The sequence below is a fragment of the Scyliorhinus torazame genome, unplaced genomic scaffold (genome assembly GCF_047496885.1).
Source record: "Scyliorhinus torazame isolate Kashiwa2021f unplaced genomic scaffold, sScyTor2.1 scaffold_210, whole genome shotgun sequence".
Classification (NCBI taxonomy): Eukaryota; Metazoa; Chordata; class Chondrichthyes; order Carcharhiniformes; family Scyliorhinidae; genus Scyliorhinus; species Scyliorhinus torazame.
Window position 1 is genome coordinate 55,644 of NW_027307937.1, and position 20,746 is coordinate 76,389.

At 56.5% G+C, this 20,746-nt stretch overlaps 1 long non-coding RNA gene across 6 annotated transcripts in view; it reads right to left on the reverse strand.

Moving 5' to 3' along the window:
• Positions 1 to 601: 601 nt before the first annotated feature.
• Positions 602 to 20,746, reverse strand: part of LOC140405770 (uncharacterized) — a 99,165-nt gene continuing 79,020 nt past the window's right edge. For all 6 annotated transcript variants that reach the window (XR_011938749.1, XR_011938750.1, XR_011938748.1 and 3 more), the window contains one exon: positions 602 to 734. This is a non-coding gene — a long non-coding RNA (uncharacterized lncRNA). The remainder of the gene's footprint in view (positions 735 to 20,746) is intronic.

Sequence of the window (20,746 nt, forward strand, 5' to 3'; positions counted from 1 at the left end):
CTGAGGCTGCGCTCCCTCCTGTTCCCACAGGACATCTTGTTCACTGGAATAACTCACCCAACCCTCAGTGTGAAAATGTCACCGGTCTCCCACTCCCCCCAGAGACACTGACTCCTGCCTCTCCCCCCCCCCCACCCCCCCAGAGACACTGAGACTCCTGCACCCCCCGCCCCCCAGAGACACTGAGACTCGTGCACCCCCCCCCGCCCCCCAGAGACACTGAGACTCCTGCACCGCCCCCCAGAGACACTGAGACTCCTGCACCCCCCGCCCCCCAGAGACACTGAGACTCCTGCACCCCCCGCCCCCCAGAGACACTGAGACTCCTGCACCCCCCGCCCCCCAGAGACACTGAGACTCCTGCACCCCCCCCCCAAGACACTGAGACTCCTGCACCCCCCCCCGCCCCCCAGAGACACTGAGACTCCTGCACCCCCACCCCCGCCCCCCCAGAGACACTGAGACTCCTGCACCCCCCCCCGCCCCCCAGAGACACTGAGACTCCTGCACCCTCCCCCCCCCCACCCCCCCCCCCCCCGCTTCCAAAAAAACAAAAGAGCCCAACACTTGAGTACCCATCAGAATAATGAAACCCCAATAATGACACACAAAGACACATTGACATTTATTCTGTTTCTCTCAGGTTCGAACTCCTGTCTGAGGATTCCTCGCCGAGGAAGGATTCTCTTTGTGTCGTCCAAGCTTCAAAATCAACTCTCCTCGGGAAGAGAAAGCTGGAAATTGATTACAGCAAAGCATTATTGAAATAATAAAGGCACAGCAACATCCTGGGACTGCCCCCAATCTGTTTTATAAAACCCATTTTATAAACACGGCCGAACGCTGCAACAGTTTAGTTGTTTCAAAAAAATATATTTTTATTGATAACAATAACAAAAGCAATAACAACATAACCATCAACATAGTAAAGGAGATATTTCCCACCCAACCCCTCCTGTACATCCCTTAACCATATTGCACTTTCCCCCCCCCCCCTTCAGAGTGCTGCTTCTGCCGACACTTTAATTCGCCCCCAGAAAGTCGACGAACGGCTGCGTCCTCCGAGAGAACCCCAGCATTGACCCCCTCAAGGCAAACTTTATTTTCTCCAGCTTGAGGAACCCAGCCATGTCACTGAGCCAAGTCTCCACGCTCGGGGGCTCCGAGTGCCTCCACATTAAAAGGATCCGTCTCCGGGCTACCAGGGAGGCAAAGGCCAGAACGTCGGCCTATTTCACTCCCTGTACTCCGGGTTCTTCTGACACTCCAAAGATCGCCACCTCCGGACTCGGCACCGCCCGGGTGTCGAGCACCTTGGACATTGCTCGAGCAAAACCCTCTAAGCTTCGGGCATGCCCAAAACATGTGGACGTGGTTTGCTGGTCTTCCCGCACGTCTCGCACATCGATCGTCTACCCCGAAAAACTTGCTCATCCTCGCCACCTTCATGTGTGCCCGGTGTACCACCTTAAACTGTACTAGGCTGAGCCTGGCACATGAGGAGGAGGAATTAACCCTGCGGGCGTCCACCCACAGACCCGCCTCTAACTCCCCACCTAACTCCTCCCACTTGCCCTTCAGTTCCTCCACCGGGGTCTCCTCCGCCTCCAACAAATCCTGATAGATATCCGACACTTTCCCCTCCCCCACTCTCCCTGCTCACTCCAGGACTGGTATTTACCCTCTTCCCCCTCTGTCTTCCCCCCCACCCTCTTCCCCCTCTGTCTCCCCCCTCCCACCCTCTACCCCCCTCTGTATCCCTCTCCCCCTCTGTCTCCCCCCAATATCTCCCCCTCTGTCCCCCCCTCAGACTCCCCCTACCTGCAAGTTTCCCCAATCTCCCTGCATATTTCAGCTTCTAATTCCTGTTGACTGTTTGGGTACAATCCCAATGAGGTCACCATCCCATCCTTGGTTCCACCCACAAAACATCGCTGGATGATTCCTCGGTTATTTCATCTTTTGACTGCTGCCGTGACGCTCCCCTTAATGAAAAAGGCAACTCCCCTTTCTGCACCTCTGTCCCTCCTGGAGCACCTGTACCTATCGTGTCTATCCAGCTCTCTGCCATTGCTGAGGACTGCGACCCTTTCAGCCGCTCTGCTTTACAATTACAACACTGAGGGAGCACCCGATACCCAATTACAACACCGAGGGAGCACCCGATACCCAATTACAACACTGAGGGAGCACCCGATACCCAATTACAACACTGAGGGAGCACCCGATACCCAATTACAACACTGAGGGAGCACCCGATACCCAATTACAACACGGAGGGAGCACCCGATACCCAATTACAACACTGAGGGAGCACCCGATACCCATTACAACACTGAGGGAGCACCCGATACCCAATTACAACCACTGAGGGAGCACTCGATACCCAATTACAACACTGAGGGAGCACCCGATACCAATTACAACACTGAGGGAGCACTCAATACCCAATTACAACACTGACGGAGCACCCGATACCCAATTACAACACTGAGGGAGCACTCAATACCCAATTACAACACTGAGGGATCACCCGGTACCCAATTACAACACTGAGGGAGAACTCAATACCCAATTACAACACTGAGGGAGCACCCGATACCCAATTACAACACTGAGGGAGCACTCAATACCCAATTACAACACTGAGGGAGCACCCGATACCCAATTACAACACTGAGGGAGCACTCAATACCCAATTACAACACTGAGGGAGCACCCGATTCCCAATTACAACACTGAGGGAGCACCCGATACCCAATTACAACACTGACTGAGCACCCGATACCCAATTATAACACTGAGGGAGCACCCGATACCCAATTACAACACTGAGGGAGCACCCAATACCAATTACAACACTGTGGGAGCACCCGATACCCAATTACAACACTGACTGAGCACCCGATTCCCAATTACAACACTGAGGGAGCACCCAATACCCAATTACAACACTGTGGAGCACCCGATACCCAATTACAACACTGACTGAGTACCCGATTCCCAATTACAACACTGAGGGAGCACCCGATACCCAATTACAACACTGACGGAGCACCCGATACCCAATTACAACACTGAGGGAGCACCCGATTCCCAATTACAACACTGAGGGAGCACCCGATACCCAATTACAACAGTGACGGAGCACCCGATACCCAATTACAACACTGAGGGAGCACCCGATTCCCAATTACAACACTGAGGGAGCACCCGATACCCAATTACAACAGTGACGGAGCACCCGATACCCAATTACAACACTGAGGGAGCACCCGATACCCAATTACAACACTGAGGGAGCACCCGATACCCAATTACAACACTGACTGAGCACCCGATACCCAATTACAACACTGAGGGAGCACCCGATACCCAATTACAACACTGAGGGAGCACCCGATACCCAATTACAACACTGAGGGAGCACCCGATACCCAATTACAACACTGAGGGAGCACCCGATACCCAATTACAACACTGAGGGAGCACCCGATACCCAATTACAACACTGAGGGAGCACTCGATACCCAATTACAACACTGAGGGAGCACCCGATACCCAATTACAACACTGAGGGAGCACCCGATACCCAATTACAACACTGAGGGAGCACCCGATAACCAATTACAACACTGACGGAGCACCCGATACCCAATTACAACACTGAGGGAGCACCCAATACCCAATTACAACACTGAGGGAGCACCCAATACCCAATTACAGCACTGAGGGAGCACCCGATACCCAATTACAACACACTGGAGCACCCGATACCCAATTACAACACAGGGAGCACCCGATACCCAATTACAACACTGAGGAGCACCCAATACCCAATTACAACATTGACTGAGCACCCAACACCCAATTACAACACTGAGGGTGCACCCCGATACCCAATTACAACACTGACTGAGCACCCGATACCCAATTACAACACTGAGGGAGCACCCAATACCCAATTGTAACACTGACTGAGCACCCGATACCCAATTACAACACTGAGGGAGCACCCGATACCCAATTACAACACACTGGAGCACCCGATACCCAATTACAACACAGAGGGAGCACCCGATACCAATTACAACACTGACTGAGCACCCGATACCCAATTACAACACTGAGGGAGCACCTGATACCCAATTACAACATTGAGGGAGCACCCGATACCCAATTACAACACTGAGGGAGCACCCGATACCCAATTACAACACTGAGGGAGCACCCGATACGCAATACAACACTGACGGAGCACCCGATACCCAATTAAAACATTGAGGAGCACCCGATACCCAATTACAACACTGAGGGAGCACCCGATACCCAATTACAACACTGAGGGAGCACCCGATACCCAATTACAACACTGAGGGAGCACCCGATACCCAATTACAACACTGAGGGAGCACCCGATACCCAATACAACACTGACTGAGCACCCGATACCCAATTACAACACTGAGGGAGCACCCGATACCCAATCACAACACTGAGGGAGCACCCGATACCCAATTACAACACTGAGGGAGCACCCGATACCCAATTACAACACTGACTGAGCACCCGATACCCAATTACAACACTAAGGGAGCACCCGATACCCAATTACAACAGTGACGGAGCACCCGATACCCAATTACAACACTGAGGGAGCACCTGATAACCCAATTACAACACTGAGGGAGCACTCAATACCCAATTACAACACTGAGGGAGCACAATTATTAATTACAACACCGATTTAGCACCTGCTACTCAATTACAGCACAGATGGAGCATCTTTACTTCATTACAACAATGTGGGACGAGAGAATTTTACTGTCAAAAACTCATTAAAGTCAAAGATAATGTCTCCCGAGCTAATGGCTCCAGGATTGCTGCTGTTTCCTCATTCAGTATTAATCCTGACGCTTCCCCTTCCATCAGTCACCTCTCCCTCTCTCACAAACACTCGGAAGTCAGTATGTTCCATGGTACAGTGGCAGCGCACAGTCCGATCCCACAAACTCCCTAGAACATTTACCTCTCTCCAAACAAACTACCCCCTCTTACTCCACTTCAATATGTCCCTCATCCTCGCACAGCAGGATCCCACACACACACTGCAATGTGGTATCGGCCGGATTTGAAAAAAAAAATTGTTTGAGGTGAGAATTGCCGCAGTTGTTGTGCGAAGAATGTGGGGCGGGGTGTAGGGAGGCTGGAACCCTCCCATCCGTGGGCAGGGTGGGTACAGAGGGATATGGGCCAAATGCGGGCAAGCGGGACTAGCTTAGTGATAGAAACTGGGCGGCACGGACAAGCTGGGCCGAAGGGACCGTTTCCATGCTGTAAACATCTTTCACTCTGTGACTGGCCTCCAGTCGCACAAACAGCCTTCTCCCACCACCCTCTGTCTCCTATCACTAACTCAGTTCTGCTTCCAAGTTACCCCATCTCCCATGTGCATTTGACTTCTTTGTCAGTCTCCCATGTGGGGCCTTGTCAGAGGCTTGGCTGCAACCCAGATAAACTACATCAACTGCACCACCCTCATCTGGTCACCTCCTCCAATAATTCAGTCCCATTGGTTCAGCACGGCCTCCCTCTGCCACGCTGACTATTCCTGATCAAAGCTCGCCTCTCCCAAGTGGAGAGTGATTCTCCAGCCCCACCGCCCCACGTCAATATTGCCCTCAGCCTCGCACAGCAAGATCCCACACTGAACACCGTCAGATCCGGTGTCTTTATCCCCCCTTCCCTTGACCCACCAACCAATGTCCACCTCTGCTTTGCTGTCTCTGGATCCCCCCTCCCACCCCATCGCCTCACTGGCTCTCTTTCACCCACACAGCCCCCAATATTCCCCACCCCCCAGTGTGGACAGTGTCGCCTTGCGAGGAACATGGGGCGGGTTGTGTGGGCGCAAGGGGAGGGGGTGGGGGGAGTGCGCTGGACCCTGACTCTACACCAGGAAACCCCCATCCACGATTCTTGTCTCTCTCTCCGCTCCCTCTGGCTTTGCACTCTCCCCTATCTCCGTCCTAATTGCACAATCAGATCCAATCACCCCTCCAGTCAGTGTACATGAGCAATGAAGGCAATTCTACACAGCAAGATCCCACTGGCAGTACCACCATGGTGCAGGACACCCCTCCCACACACTCTGTCTCTCTCCCCCACCCCTCCAGATCCCCTTCACATCCCCAGCCTTCAACTTCCATCACTTACCTCTGCCTCCATCTCTCTCTCTCTCATTTCATTTCTCTCTCTCTTTCCATTTCTCTCCCTCTCTCACTTTTCATTTCTCTCCTTCCCTCTCTCTCATTACATTTCGCTCCTTCCCTCTCTCTCATTTCATTTCTCTCCCTCCCTCCCTCTCATTTCATTTCTCTCTCTCCCTCTCTCTCCATTTCATTTCTCTCCCTCTCTCACTTTTCATTTCTTTCCCTCCCTCTCATTTCATTTCTCTCTCTCCCTCTCTCTCATTTCATTTCTCTCTCCCTCTCTCTCCATTTCATTTCTCTCCCTCTCTCACTTTTCATTTCTCTCCCTCTCTCTCATTTCATTTCTCTCTCCCTCTCTCTCCATTTCATTTCTCTCTCCCTCTCTCTCATTTCATTTCTCTCTCTCCCTCTCTCTTTTCATTTCTCTCCCTCTCATTTCATTTCTCTCTCTCCCTCTCTCATTTCATTTCTCTCTCTCTCTCTCTCCCTCTCTGAGCCTGATCTGCACAGAATCAGACCGCACAGAACAGGCCCTTCCACCCACCAAGCCTGGAGAGACAAGGCTGAGAGGGAGAGGGACTGAGAGGGAGAGAGGCTGAGAGGGAGAGAGGCTGAGAGGGAGAGGGGCTGAGAGGGAGAGAGGCTGAGAGGGAGAGGGACTGAGAGGGAGAGAGGCTGAGAGGGAGAGAGGCTGAGAGGGAGAGGGGCTGAGAGGGAGAGAGGCTGAGAGGGAGAGGGACTGAGAGGGAGAGGCTGAGAGGGAGAGGGGCTGAGAGGGAGAGGGGCTGAGAGGGAGAGGGGCTGAGAGGGAGAGGCTGAGAGGGAGAGAGACTGAGAGGGAGAGAGGCTGAGAGGGAGAGGGGCTGAGCGGGAGAGGGACTGAGAGGGAGAGAGGCTGAGAGGGAGAGGGGCTGAGAGGGAGAGAGACAGAGGGAGAGGGGCTGAGAGGCTGAGAGGGACTGAGAGGGAGAGAGACTGAGAGGGAGAGGGGCTGAGAGGGAGAGGGGCTGAGAGGGAGAGAGGCTGAGAGGGAGAGGGACTGAGAGGGAGAGGCTGAGAGGGAGAGGGGCTGAGAGGCTGAGAGGGAGAGAGGCTGAGAGGGAGAGGGACTGAGAGGGAGAGGCTGAGAGGGAGAGGGGCTGAGAGGGAGAGGGGCTGAGAGGGAGAGGCTGAGAGGGAGAGGGGCTGAGAGGGAGAGAGACAGAGGGAGAGGGGCTGAGAGGGAGAGAGGCTGAGAGGGAGAGAGACTGAGAGGGAGAGGGGCTGAGAGGGAGCGGGACTGAGAGGGAGAGAGGCTGAGAGAGAGAGGGGCTGAGAGGGAGAGAGACTGAGAGGGAGAGGGACTGAGAGGGAGAGGGGCTGAGAGGGAGAGGGGCTGAGAGGGAGAGGGGCTGAGAGGGAGAGGGGCTGAGAGGGAGAGGGGCTGAGAGGGAGAGGGGCTGAGAGGGAGAGGGGCTGAGAGGGAGAGAGGCTGAGAGAGAGAGGGGCTGAGAGGGAGAGGGGCTGAGAGGGAGAGGGGCTGAGAGGGAGAGAGGCTGAGGGAGAGGGGCTGAGAGGGAGAGAGGCTGAGAGGGAGAGGGGCTGAGAGGGGCTGAGAGGGAGAGGGGCTGAGGGAGAGGGGCTGAGAGGGAGAGGGGCTGAGAGGGAGAGAGGCTGAGAGGGAGGGGCTGAGAGGGAGAGAGACTGAGAGGGAGAGGGGCTGAGAGGGAGAGGGGCTGAGAGGGAGAGGGGCTGAGAGGGAGAGGGGCTGAGAGGGAGAGAGGCTGAGAGAGAGAGGGGCTGAGAGGGAGAGGGGTTGAGAGGGGCTGAGAGGGAGAGAGACTGAGAGGGAGAATGGCTGAGAGGGAGAGGGACTGAGAGGGAGAGGGGCTGAGAGGGAGAGGGGCTGAGAGGGAGAGGGGCTGAGAGGGAGAGAGGGTGAGAGGGAGAGAGGCTGAGAGGGAGAGGGGCTGAGAGGGAGAGGGGCTGAGAGGGAGAGGGGCTGAGAGGGAGAGAGGCTGAGAGGGAGAGGGGCTGAGAGGGAGAGAGGCTGAGAGGGAGAGGGGCTGAGAGGGAGAGGGGCTGAGAGGGAGAGGGGCTGAGAGGGAGAGGGGCTGAGAGGGAGAGGGGCTGAGAGGGAGAGAGGCTGAGAGGGAGGGGCTGAGAGGGAGAGAGACTGAGAGGGAGAGGGGCTGAGAGGGAGAGGGGCTGAGAGGGAGAGAGACTGAGAGGGAGAGAGACTGAGGGAGAGAGGCTGAGAGGGAGAGAGGCCGAGAGGGAGATGGGCTGAGAGGGAGAGAGACTGAGAGGGAGAGAGACTGAGAGGGAGAGGGGCTGAGAGGGAGAGAGGATGAGAGGGAGATGGGCTGAGAGGGAGAGGGGCTGAGAGGGAGATGGGCTGAGATGGAGAGAGACTGAGAGGGAGAGAGGCTGAGAGGGAGAGAGACTGAGAGGGAGAGGGGCTGAGAGGGAGAGGGGCTGAGAGGGAGAGAGACTGAGAGGGAGAGGGGCTGAGAGGGAGAGGGGCTGAGAGGGAGAGGGGCTGAGAGGGAGAGAGACTGAGAGGGAGAGGGGCTGAGAGGGAGAGAGACTGAGAGGGAGAGGGGCTGAGAGGGAGAGGGGGCCCCCCTCCTTACACTCTGTCTCTTTCCACTGCCCTTCCTGAGCCCCTCACACCCCCTCCCAGCCCCTCCCTGTTCAGCTGCCCTTCCCTCCCTCCATTTCCCCATCTCTCTCTCTCTCTGTGTCTGCCTCTCCCTCTCCCAGCCTCCCTCTTTCCCTCAATCTTTTACATTTACAGTCAGCTCGCGGGTGTTTGTAAGTAATAGGGAGCCAGGCGAGTGCACAGCTCGATCCCACACACACACACAACCTGCTCACGGACAGGGGAACAATTTAAACACTGAAACCAGGAGCAGGCCATTCGGCCCTTCCAAGCTGCTCTGCCATTCATCATCACGGCTGACCATCCGACTCAGTAACCTGTGTGTCCCCCCCCCACATCCTCTGATCCTCCCCAGAGCTATATCCTTCTTTAAAACAAGCTGGGCAGCAACATTATCCAGGGTGGATCTTTATAAACACAAAATTCTCAGATTCACAAATGTGGACAGGCAGACAGAGAGAGAGAGAAATCCAGTCAACACCTCAATAAACTCAAAATGCTTCCTGCACATTGCACTGAATCCCTCAATTCATCCCCGTGTGGGGAAAACTGGCAGCAGAATTATCCAGCAATAAAACGTCACCTTAAACAACTTTCAATTCCCGTCCCTCTCCCAGCAGCTTCACAAGTGGGGGATGGATTTAAAACCCAGCGGCTGCTTCTTTCGGGAGGCACTTTCCGGGTCATCTCTGCCCAGCAAGACTCCAAGGCACCGTTACCAATCTCCGTCCCCTTCTCTCCCTCCCTCCCCCTTTACTGTATTCTCTCTCTCCTTTCCCATTCTCTCTCTCCTTTTCCTTTCTCTCTCTCATTTTCCTTTCTCTCTTTCCTTTCCCATTCTCTCTCTCCTTTCCCATTCTCTCTCTCTCTCCTTTCCCATTCTCTCTCTCCTTTCCCATTCTCTCCTTTCCCATTCTCTCTCTCCTTTCCCATTCTCTCTCTCCTTTCCCATTCTCTCTCCTTTCCCATTCTCTCTCCTTTCCCATTCTCTCTCTCCTTTCCCATTCTCTCTCTCTCTCCTTTCCCATTCTCTCCTTTCCCATTCTCTCTCTCCTTTCCAATTCTCTCTCTCCTTTCCCATTCTCTCTTCTTTTCCTATTCTCTCTCTCCTTTTCCTTTCTCTCATTTTCCTTTCTCTCTTTCCTTTCCCATTCTCTCTCTCATTTCCCACTTCTCTCTCTCCTTTTCCTTTCTCTCTCTCATTTTCCTTTCTCTCTCTCATTTTCCTTTCTCTCTCTCATTTTCCTTTCTCTCTTTCCTTTCCCATTCTCTCTTCTTTCCCATTCTCTCTCTCCTATCCCATTCTCTCTCTCCTTTCCCATTCTCTCTCTCTCTCCTTTCCCATTCTCTCTCTCCTTTCCCATTCTCTCCTTTCCCATTCTCTCTCTCCTTTCCCATTCTCTCTCTCCTTTCCCATTAATTCCAGTAAAACACGGGCACTGTGCGATTGGTAAATTGAACCAGGCCCCAATCGCGGCCTTTTCCGTTCCAGGCCCTTTGTGAGAGCTGGATTAAAATGTCCTCGGAAAATCTCCTGTCATCCCATTTAGAATAAGTGTCCCACCACACTGGACGTGTTTAATTTTCATGATTACAGAACTAAAACCCAAAACACCAGTCAATGTACTAATGACTAAAGTTACAATGAAGACCATTCTGCACAGCAGGATCCCACGGGCAGCCCCACAACGGAGGAGGACTCAACCGCTCCAAGATCCAGTATCAATTACCCCAACTGAGTCCCCAACGTTCCCCACCCCCTCTCAGTTTGGTTCTCCCTCACCCTGTTTCTCCCCCCGCCCTTTCTCACTGTCGATTGAGGTTTAAGGTGTGGACACCATGGAGGGGTGAGGAATGTGGGGTGGGGAGGTGGGGGTCTGTGCCCTGGCTGTGCAGCAGAGACCCCCATCCAACAATCTCCTCTTCCCTCTCCCTGCCCCTCTGGCTTCTCTCTCTCTCTCTCTGTCTCACTCTGTCTATCTCTCTCTGATACTTCACAAGCTGAAGACAAAGATGGGAGGGAGAGAGAGACAGAAACAGACAGAGAGAGAGAAACAGACAGAGGGACAGAAATAGGCAGAGAGAAAGGCGAAAATGCAAAGTCAGTACATCACTAAAACTCAAATCCAAATATTTCCTGTGCATTTTACTCAAACCTGGATTTATTGCAATGTCAGCTGTGTTGAGCCCTTTAAGACATGTGACACACATTACACACAGAGACAGGCAGAAAGAGAGTGACACAATGACACACAGACAGGCAGGCAGAGGCAGAGGGAGTGAGAGAGATGTAAAGAGAGACAGGTAGTCAAGACAGGTAGAGACAGACCGACAGGGGGAGAGAGACAGAAGATAGAGGCAGAGGGAGAGAGGAAAACAGTGACTAACAGAACCAGGCAGTCAGAGAGAGGGAGAGACAGACCGACAGGGGAGAGAGACACAGACAGAGACAGAAGATAGAGGCAGAGGGAGAGAGGAAAACAGAGACTAACAGAACCAGGCAGTCAGAGAGAGGGAGAGACAGACCGACAGGGGGAGAGACACAGAAGATAGAGGCAGAGGGAGAGAGGAAAACAGAGACTAACAGAACCAGGCAGTGAGAGAGAGGGAGAGACAGACCGACAGGGGGAGAGACACAGACAGAGACAGAAGATAGAGGCAGAGGGAGAGAGGAAAACAGTGACTAACAGAACCAGGCAGTCAGAGAGAGGGAGAGACAGAACGACAGGGGGAGAGAGACAGACAGAGACAGAAGATAGAGGCAGAGAGAGAGAGGAAAACAGTGACTAACAGAACCAGGCAGTCAGAGAGAGGGAGAGACAGACCGACAGGGGGAGAGACACAGACAGAGACAGAAGACAGAGGCAGAGGGAGAGAGGAAAACAGTGACTAACAGAACCAGGCAGTCAGAGAGAGGGAGAGACAGACCGACAGGGGGAGAGACACAGACAGAGACAGAAGATAAAGGCAGAGGGAGAGAGGAAAACAGTGACTAACAGAACCAGGCAGTCAGAGAGAGGGAGAGACAGACCTACAGGGGGAGAGACACAGACAGAGACAGAAGATAGAGGCAGAGGGAGAGAGAATGAGAGGGAGAGGGGCTGAGAGGGAGAGGGGCTGAGAGGGAGAGGGGCTGAGAGGGAGAGGGGCTGAGAGGGAGAGGGGCTGAGAGGGAGAGGGGCTGAGAGGGAGAGGGGCGTAGAGGGAGAGGGGCGTAGAGGGAGAGGGGCTGAGAGGGAGAGGGGCTGAGAGGGAGAGGGGCTGAGAGGGAGAGAGGCTGAGAGGGAGAGGGAGAGGGGCTGAGAGGGAGAGGGAGAGGGGCTGAGAGGGAGAGAGGCTGAGAGGGAGAGGGGCTGAGAGGGAGAGAGGCTGAGAGGGAGAGGGGCTGAGAGGGAGAGAGGCTGAGAGGGAGAGGGGCTGAGAGGGAGAGAGACTGAGAGGGAGAGGGGCTGAGAGGGAGAGGGGCTGAGAGGGAGAGGGGCTGAGAGGGAGAGAGGCTGAGAGGGAGAGAGGCTGAGAGGGAGAGAGGCTGAGAGGGAGAGGGACTGAGAGGGAGAGAGACTGAGAGGGAGAGGGACTGAGAGGGAGAGAGGCTGAGAGGGAGAGGGACTGAGGGAGAGGGGCTGAGAGGGAGAGGGACTGAGAGGGAGAGAGGCTGAGAGGAAGAGGGGCTGAGAGGCTGAGAGGGGCTGAGAGGTAGAGGGGCTGAGAGGGAGAGGGGCTGAGAGGGAGAGGGGCTGAGAGGCTGAGAGGGGCTGAGAGGGAGAGGGGCTGAGAGGGACTGAGAGGCTGAGAGGGAGAGAGGCTGAGAGGGAGAGAGGCTGAGAGGGTGAGAGGGAGAGAGGCTGAGGCTGAGAGGGGCTGAGAGGGAGAGGGGCTGAGAGGGAGAGAGACTGAGAGGGAGAGGGACTGAGAGGGAGAGGGGCTGAGAGGGAGAGAGGCTGAGAGGGAGAGAGAATGAGAGGGAGAGAGACTGAGAGGGAGAGGGGCTGAGAGGGAGAGGGACTGAGAGGGAGAGGGGCTGAGAGGGAGAGGGGGTGAGAGGGAGAGAGGCTGAGAGGGAGAGAGGCTGAGAGGGAGAGGGGCTGAGAGGGAGAGAGACTGAGAGGGAGAGAGACTGAGAGGGAGAGAGACTGAGAGGGAGAGGGGCTGAGAGGGAGAGAGGCTGAGAGGGAGAGGGTCTGAGAGGGAGAGGGGCTGAGAGGGAGAGGGGCTGAGAGGGAGAGAGGCTGAGAGGGAGAGAGACTGAGAGGGAGAGGGGCTGAGAGGGAGAGGGGCTGAGAGGGAGAGGGGCTGAGAGGGAGAGGGGCTGAGAGGGAGAGGGGCTGAGAGGGAGAGAGGCTGAGAGGGAGAGGGGCGTAGAGGGAGAGGGGCTGAGAGGGAGAGAGGCTGAGAGGGAGAGGGGCTGAGAGGGAGAGAGGCTGAGAGGGAGAGGGGCTGAGAGAGAGGGGCTGAGAGGGAGAGAGGCTGAGAGGGAGAGGGAGAGGGGCTGAGAGGGAGAGGGGCTGAGAGGGAGAGAGGCTGAGAGGGAGAGGGGCTGAGAGGGAGAGAGGCTGAGAGGGAGAGGGGCTGAGAGGGAGAGAGGCTGAGAGGGAGAGGGGCTGAGAGGGACAGAGACTGAGAGGGAGAGGGGCTGAGAGGGAGAGGGGCTGAGAGGGAGAGGGGCTGAGAGGGAGAGGGGCTGAGAGGGAGAGGGACTGAGAGGGAGAGGGGCTGAGAGGGAGAGGGGCTGAGAAGGAGAGAGGCTGAGAGGGAGAGGGGCTGAGAGGGAGAGAGACTGAGAGGGAGAGGGGCTGAGAGGGAGAGGGGCTGAGAGGGAGAGAGGCTGAGAGGGAGAGAGGCTGAGAGGGAGAGGGACTGAGAGGGAGAGAGACTGAGAGGGAGAGGGACTGAGAGGGAGAGAGGCTGAGAGGGAGAGGGACTGAGGGAGAGGGGCTGAGAGGGAGAGGGACTGAGAGGGAGAGGGGCTGAGAGGGAGAGGGGCTGAGAGGGAGAGGGGCTGAGAGGGAGAGGGGCTGAGAGGGAGAGGTGCTGAGAGGGAGAGGGGCTGAGAGGGAGAGGGACTGAGAGGGAGAGGGGCTGAGAGGGAGAGGGGCTGAGAGGGAGAGAGACTGAGAGGGAGAGAGACTGAGAGGGAGAGGGGCTGAGAGGGAGAGGGGCGTAGAGGGAGAGGGGCTGAGAGGGAGAGGGGCTGAGAGGGAGAGGGCCTGAGAGGGAGAGAGGCTGAGAGGGAGAGGGGCTGAGAGGGAGAGGGAGAGGGGCTGAGAGGGAGAGAGGCTGAGAGGGAGAGGGGCTGAGAGGGAGAGAGGCTGAGAGGGAGAGGGGCTGAGAGGGAGAGAGGCTGAGAGGGAGAGGGGCTGAGAGGGAGAGAGACTGAGAGGGAGAGGGGCTGAGAGGGAGAGGGGCTGAGAGGGAGAGGGGCTGAGAGGGAGAGGGGCTGAGAGGGAGAGAGGCTGAGAGGGAGAGAGGCTGAGAGGGAGAGAGGCTGAGAGGGAGAGGGACTGAGAGGGAGAGAGACTGAGAGGGAGAGGGACTGAGAGGGAGAGAGGCTGAGAGGGAGAGGGACTGAGAGGGAGAGGGGCTGAGAGGGAGAGGGGCTGAGAGGGAGAGGGACTGAGAGGGAGAGAGGCTGAGAGGAAGAGGGGCTGAGAGGCTGAGAGGGGCTGAGAGGGAGAGGGGCTGAGGGGGAGAGGGGCTGAGAGGGTGAGAGGGAGAGAGGCTGAGGCTGAGAGGGGCTGAGAGGGAGAGGGGCTGAGAGGGAGAGGGGCTTGAGAGGGAGAGAGACTGAGAGGGAGAGAGGCTGAGAGGGAGAGGGGCTGAGAGGGAGAGAGGCTGAGAGAGAGAGAGAATGAGAGGGAGAGGGGCTGAGAGGGAGAGGGGCTGAGAGGGAGAGGGGGTGAGAGGGAGAGAGGCTGAGAGGGAGAGAGGCTGAGAGGGAGAGGGGCTGAGAGGGAGAGGGGCTGAGAGAGAGAGGGACTGAGAGGGAGAGGGGCTGAGAGGGAGAGAGGCTGAGAGGGAGAGAGACTGAGAGGGAGAGAGACTGAGAGGGAGAGAGACTGAGAGGGAGAGGGGCTGAGAGGGAGAGAGGCTGAGAGGGAGAGGGGCTGAGAGGGAGAGGGGCTGAGAGGGAGAGGGGCTGAGAGGGAGAGAGGCTGAGAGGGAGAGAGACTGAGAGGGAGAGGGGCTGAGAGGGAGAGGGGCTGAGAGGGAGAGGGGCTGAGAGGGAGAGGGGCTGAGAGGGAGAGGGGCTGAGAGGGAGAGGGGCTGAGAGGGAGAGAGGCTGAGAGGGAGAGGGACTGAGAGGGAGAGGGGCTGAGAGGGAGAGAGGCTGAGAGGGAGAGAGACTGAGAGGGAGAGGGACTGAGAGGGAGAGGGGCTGAGAGGGAGAGGGGCTGAGAGGGAGAGAGGCTGAGAGGGAGAGGGGCTGAGAGAGAGGGGCTGAGAGGGAGAGAGGCTGAGAGGGAGAGGGAGAGGGGCTGAGAGGGAGAGGGAGAGGGGCTGAGAGGGAGAGAGGCTGAGAGGGAGAGGGGCTGAGAGGGAGAGAGGCTGAGAGGGAGAGGGGCTGAGAGGGAGAGAGGCTGAGAGGGAGAGGGGCTGAGAGGGAGAGAGACTGAGAGGGAGAGGGGCTGAGAGGGAGAGGGGCTGAGAGGGAGAGGGGCTGAGAGGGAGAGGGGCTGAGAGGGAGAGGGACTGAGAGGGAGAGGGGCTGAGAGGGAGAGGGGCTGAGAAGGAGAGAGGCTGAGAGGGAGAGGGGCTGAGAGGGAGAGAGACTGAGAGGGAGAGAGGCTGAGAGGGAGAGGGACTGAGGGAGAGGGGCTGAGAGGGAGAGGGGCTTGAGAGGGAGAGAGACTGAGAGGGAGAGAGGCTGAGAGGGAGAGGGGCTGAGAGGGAGAGAGGCTGAGAGGGAGAGAGAATGAGAGGGAGAGGGGCTGAGAGGGAGAGGGGCTGAGAGGGAGAGGGGGTGAGAGGGAGAGAGGCTGAGAGGGAGAGAGGCTGAGAGGGAGAGGGGCTGAGAGGGAGAGGGGCTGAGAGAGAGAGGGACTGAGAGGGAGAGGGGCTGAGAGGGAGAGAGGCTGAGAGGGAGAGAGACTGAGAGGGAGAGAGACTGAGAGGGAGAGAGACTGAGAGGGAGAGAGGCTGAGAGGGAGAGGGGCTGAGAGGGAGAGAGGCTGAGAGGGAGAGGGGCTGAGAGGGAGAGGGGCTGAGAGGGAGAGGGGCTGAGAGGGAGAGAGGCTGAGAGGGAGAGAGACTGAGAGGGAGAGGGGCTGAGAGGGAGAGGGGCTGAGAGGGAGAGGGGCTGAGAGGGAGAGGGGCTGAGAGGGAGAGGGGCTGAGAGGGAGAGAGGCTGAGAGGGAGAGGGACTGAGAGGGAGAGGGGCTGAGAGGGAGAGAGGCTGAGAGGGAGAGAGACTGAGAGGGAGAGGGACTGAGAGGGAGAGGGGCTGAGAGGGAGAGGGGCTGAGAGGGAGAGAGGCTGAGAGGGAGAGGGGCTGAGAGAGAGGGGCTGAGAGGGAGAGAGGCTGAGAGGGAGAGGGAGAGGGGCTGAGAGGGAGAGGGAGAGGGGCTGAGAGGGAGAGAGGCTGAGAGGGAGAGGGGCTGAGAGGGAGAGAGGCTGAGAGGGAGAGGGGCTGAGAGGGAGAGAGGCTGAGAGGGAGAGGGGCTGAGAGGGAGAGAGACTGAGAGGGAGAGGGGCTGAGAGGGAGAGGGGCTGAGAGGGAGAGGGGCTGAGAGGGAGAGGGGCTGAGAGGGAGAGGGACTGAGAGGGAGAGGGGCTGAGAGGGAGAGGGGCTGAGAAGGAGAGAGGCTGAGAGGGAGAGGGGCTGAGAGGGAGAGAGACTGAGAGGGAGAGGGGCTGAGAGGGAGAGGGGCTGAGAGAGGCTGAGAGGGAGAGAGGCTGAGAGGGAGAGGGACTGAGAGGGAGAGAGACTGAGAGGGAGAGGGACTGAGAGGGAGAGAGGCTGAGAGGGAGAGGGACTGAGGGAGAGGGGCTGAGAGGGAGAGGGACTGAGAGGGAGAGGGGCTGAGAGGGAGAGGGGCTGAGAGGGAGAGGGGCTGAGAGGGAGAGGGGCTGAGAGGGAGAGAGGCTGAGAGGGAGAGGGGCTGAGAGGGAGAGGGGCTGAGAGGGAGAGGGACTGAGAGGGAGAGAGGCTGAGAGCAAGAGGGGCTGAGAGAGAGAGAGGGGCTGAGAGAGAGAGAGGCTGAGAGGGAGAGAGGCTGAGAGGGAGAGGGGCTGAGAGGGAGAGGGAGAGGGGCTGAGAGGGAGAGGGGCTGAGAGGGAGAGGGGCTGAGAGGCTGAGAGGGAGAGAGGCTGAGAGGGAGAGAGGCTGAGAGGGTGAGAGGGAGAGAGGCTGAGGCTGAGAGGGGCTGAGAGGGAGAGGGGCTGAGAGGGAGAGGGGCTTGAGAGGGAGAGAGACTGAGAGGGAGAGGGACTGAGAGGGAGAGAGGCTGAGAGGGAGAGGGGCTGAGAGGGAGAGGGGCTGAGAGGGAGAGGGGCTGAGAGGGAGAGAGGCTGAGAGGGAGAGAGGCTGAGAGGGAGATGGGCTGAGTGGGAGAGAGACTGAGAGGGAGAGGGGCTGAGAGGGAGGGACTGAGAGGGAGAGGGGCTGAGAGGGAGAGAGACTGAGAGGGAGAGAGAGGCTGAGAGGGAGATGGGCTGAGTGGGAGAGAGACTGAGAGGGAGAGAGGCTGAGAGGGAGAGGGGCTGAGAGGGAGAGGGGCTGAGAGGGAGAGGGACTGAGAGGGAGAGAGACTGAGAGGGAGAGGGGCTGAGAGGAAGAGGGGCTGAGAGAGAGAGAGGGGCTGAGAGAGAGAGAGGCTGAGAGGGAGAGAGGCTGAGAGGGAGAGGGGCTGAGAGGGAGAGAGACTGAGAGGGAGAGGGGCTGAGAGGGAGAGAGGCTGAGAGGGAGAGAGACTGAGAGGGAGAGAGACTGAGAGGGAGAGAGAGAGACAGAGAGACTGACTGAGAGAGAGACTGAGAATGTGACAAGCAGAAAGTCAGTAAAAGTCGATTCAAACGGTCCCCTGGGCTTTCACAAGGAACCGTGACATTAATCACAGTACAACACGGGCACTGCGCGATTGGGAAATTGTCTGATTAAATGGAAGCCCCTCTTTAAAACTGAAAGTGGGGCAGAGGGGGGGGAGCCTGGAGACATTGGAGAACTCGGTGAGCTGAATTAACCCCCTCCCACACCCACACAACCCCCCTCCCCCCATCACCAACACTTCACTAATCATTCCGTCTTCAGCACAGGAGATATCCCTTACACAGCCTCACATTTATAAATTCAATCCCAGCACCTCGGCAACATTATGAAAGTCGATACGTTCATGTTTACATGTTGCAGTGTGCACAGCAGGATCCCATAAATAATAAACATGATGGAGACAGGAGCCCAGTCCGTATCCTGCGTCTCTCTTAACCTCCCACTCAACCGCCCCCCTCCACACACACCCCACACCCCCACACACATTCGCCACCCTCACTAGCCTCCCCATTCAAATAACGACAAATCACGTTGGTGTTTTTATCATTTTATTGGAAGAGGAAATATAGAGGGAAATAGCTGGAGAGAGAGGCTCGGTGAGGGGAGGGGGATGTGGTGGGGAAGAGTGAGACAGGCAATTTCTCCCATGCTCCCTCTCTTTCTCTCTCAGGTCTTCTTTCCCTCTGGAGGCATTTTCAAATCGACTGGCCTCAGGACAGGACAGGGCCAGGACAGGACAGGGCTGTCTCAGGACATTTTCAAATCGACTGTCTCAGGACAGGACAGGGCTGTCTCAGGACATTTTCAAATCGACTGTCTCAGGACAGGACAGGGCTGTCTCAGGACATTTTCAAATCGACTGTCTCAGGACAGGACAGAGCTGTCTCAGGACATTTTCAAATCGACTGTCTCAGGACAGGACAGGGCTGTCTCAGGACATTTTCAAATCGACTGCCTCAGGACAGGACAGGGCTGTCTCAGGACATTTTCAAATCGACTGTCTCAGGACAGGACAGGGCTGTCTCAGGACATTTTCAAATCGACTGTCTCAGGATAGGACAGGGCTGTCTCAGGACATTTTCAAATCGACTGTCTCAGGACAGGACAGGGCTGTCTCAGGACATTTTCAAATCGACTGTCTCAGGACAGGACAGGGCTGTCTCAGGACATTTTCAAATCGACTGTCTCAGGACAGGACAGGGCTGTCTCAGGACATTTTCAAATCGACTGTCTCAGGATTGTGTAAAATCGCACTTTCTAAAAGATAATGTGACTGGGCCGTGACTGTGCACAGCAGAACCCCCACCCCCAGACCCTGTGCCTGATCACCCCCTCACCCCACCCCACATCTCTCCCCCCGTTTCCCCTGGCCCTCCCTTTTCTCTCACCCCCTCTCTTTTTCACTCCTCGCTCCCACCGCCCTCTCTCTCTTTCTCTCTCCCTCTTTTTCACTCTCTCCCTCCACCCTCTAACTTTCTCTGTCCCCCTCCCCTTTTCACTTTATCTCCTTCCACCCTCTTGTCGTTCTCTCGCCCTCTTTTTCACTCCCTCTCCCTCCACCCTGTCTTTCTCTGTCCTCCCCTCTCTTTTTCATTCTCTCTCCCTCAACCCTGTCTTTCTCTGTCCCCCTCCCCTTGTCACTACATCTTTCTCCCTCCACTCTCTCTCTCTTTCCTCCTCTTTTTCACTCCCTCTCTCCCACCGCCCTCTCTCTGTCTTTCTCCCTCCCCCTCTTTTTCACTCTCTCTCCCTCCACCCTCTGTCTTTCTCTGTCCCCCTCCCCTTTTCACTATATCTCTTTACCTCCACTCTCTCTCTCTTTCTCTCCCTGCCCTCTCTTTTTCACTCTCTTTCTCCCTCCACTCTCTCGACAAATCACATTGGGGTTCTCTGTAACATTTAGTCCAAGATGAAATGTAGAAAGAAATGGCTGGAAAGTAGGAGAGAGAGAGACAGAAAGCTGGGGTGACTGAGGCAGGGACATTTAACCCCAAACCCCCCTCAGAAATCCTTCCTATCCCACCGCCCTGTCTAAAACACAAACACCACCATTGAGGACAAACCTGTTCCCAGGCTGCGGCCTATTCATTTCAGACCCATTCCCGACTGCTGCACATTCAGTGAGCCAGTTTAATATTAAATTGTGCGTGGTCACTAAGTTGACATTTCAGGAAAGGCTGCAGGCCACTGATGCACAGCAGGATCCCACAACCAGCAATGTGATCCTGACAGGGTGGGACAGGCAGGTGAGCGGGGGGATGGGGGAGAGAGATATTCCTTCCCTTGCCTGCTATATTCTTTCCTCCATCTCTTCCCCCCCCCCCGCCCCCAAAATACCCCCACCCCTGAATACCACGGGTATTGGGAGTCTGGAGCCACATCCACTGTCCCCAGAAAGTTACACTTCCCTCTTTAAACTGGGAAACCAGCTGCCTGGTCCGTCCGGAGACTTTTTACAATCACCCTCCCAGCATTTATTTCCATTTATTTCCCAAATCAGGGTATCCCCAGAAAGATGTGATGAGGCTCCCCATTGCAGTTTGTGGGAAGGTTTCATTGATTGAAGGTTTAAAGAGACACTAAAAAGCTGGAGAGAGATGGACAGATAGCGGCAGAATGCTGGAGAGACAGAGAGAGAGGCAAGAATGGAAAGAAGGCAGAAAGGGAGAGAAAGCCTCTCTTTTTCACTACCTCCCTCTCCCTCCAACCTCTCTCTCTCACATCTCCCTCCTACCCCCCCCCCCCCCCGCCCCCCCCCCTCCCACGACCCCACTCTCTCTCTCTCTCTCTCATCCCAGTAGTTGGGAAGGAGAGAGAGAGAGAGGATCACACACAGGAATCCAACAATCACTACCACAGCAAACAGAATTCAAATGGCCCCCTGCCAATTTCATTTCACCCTCA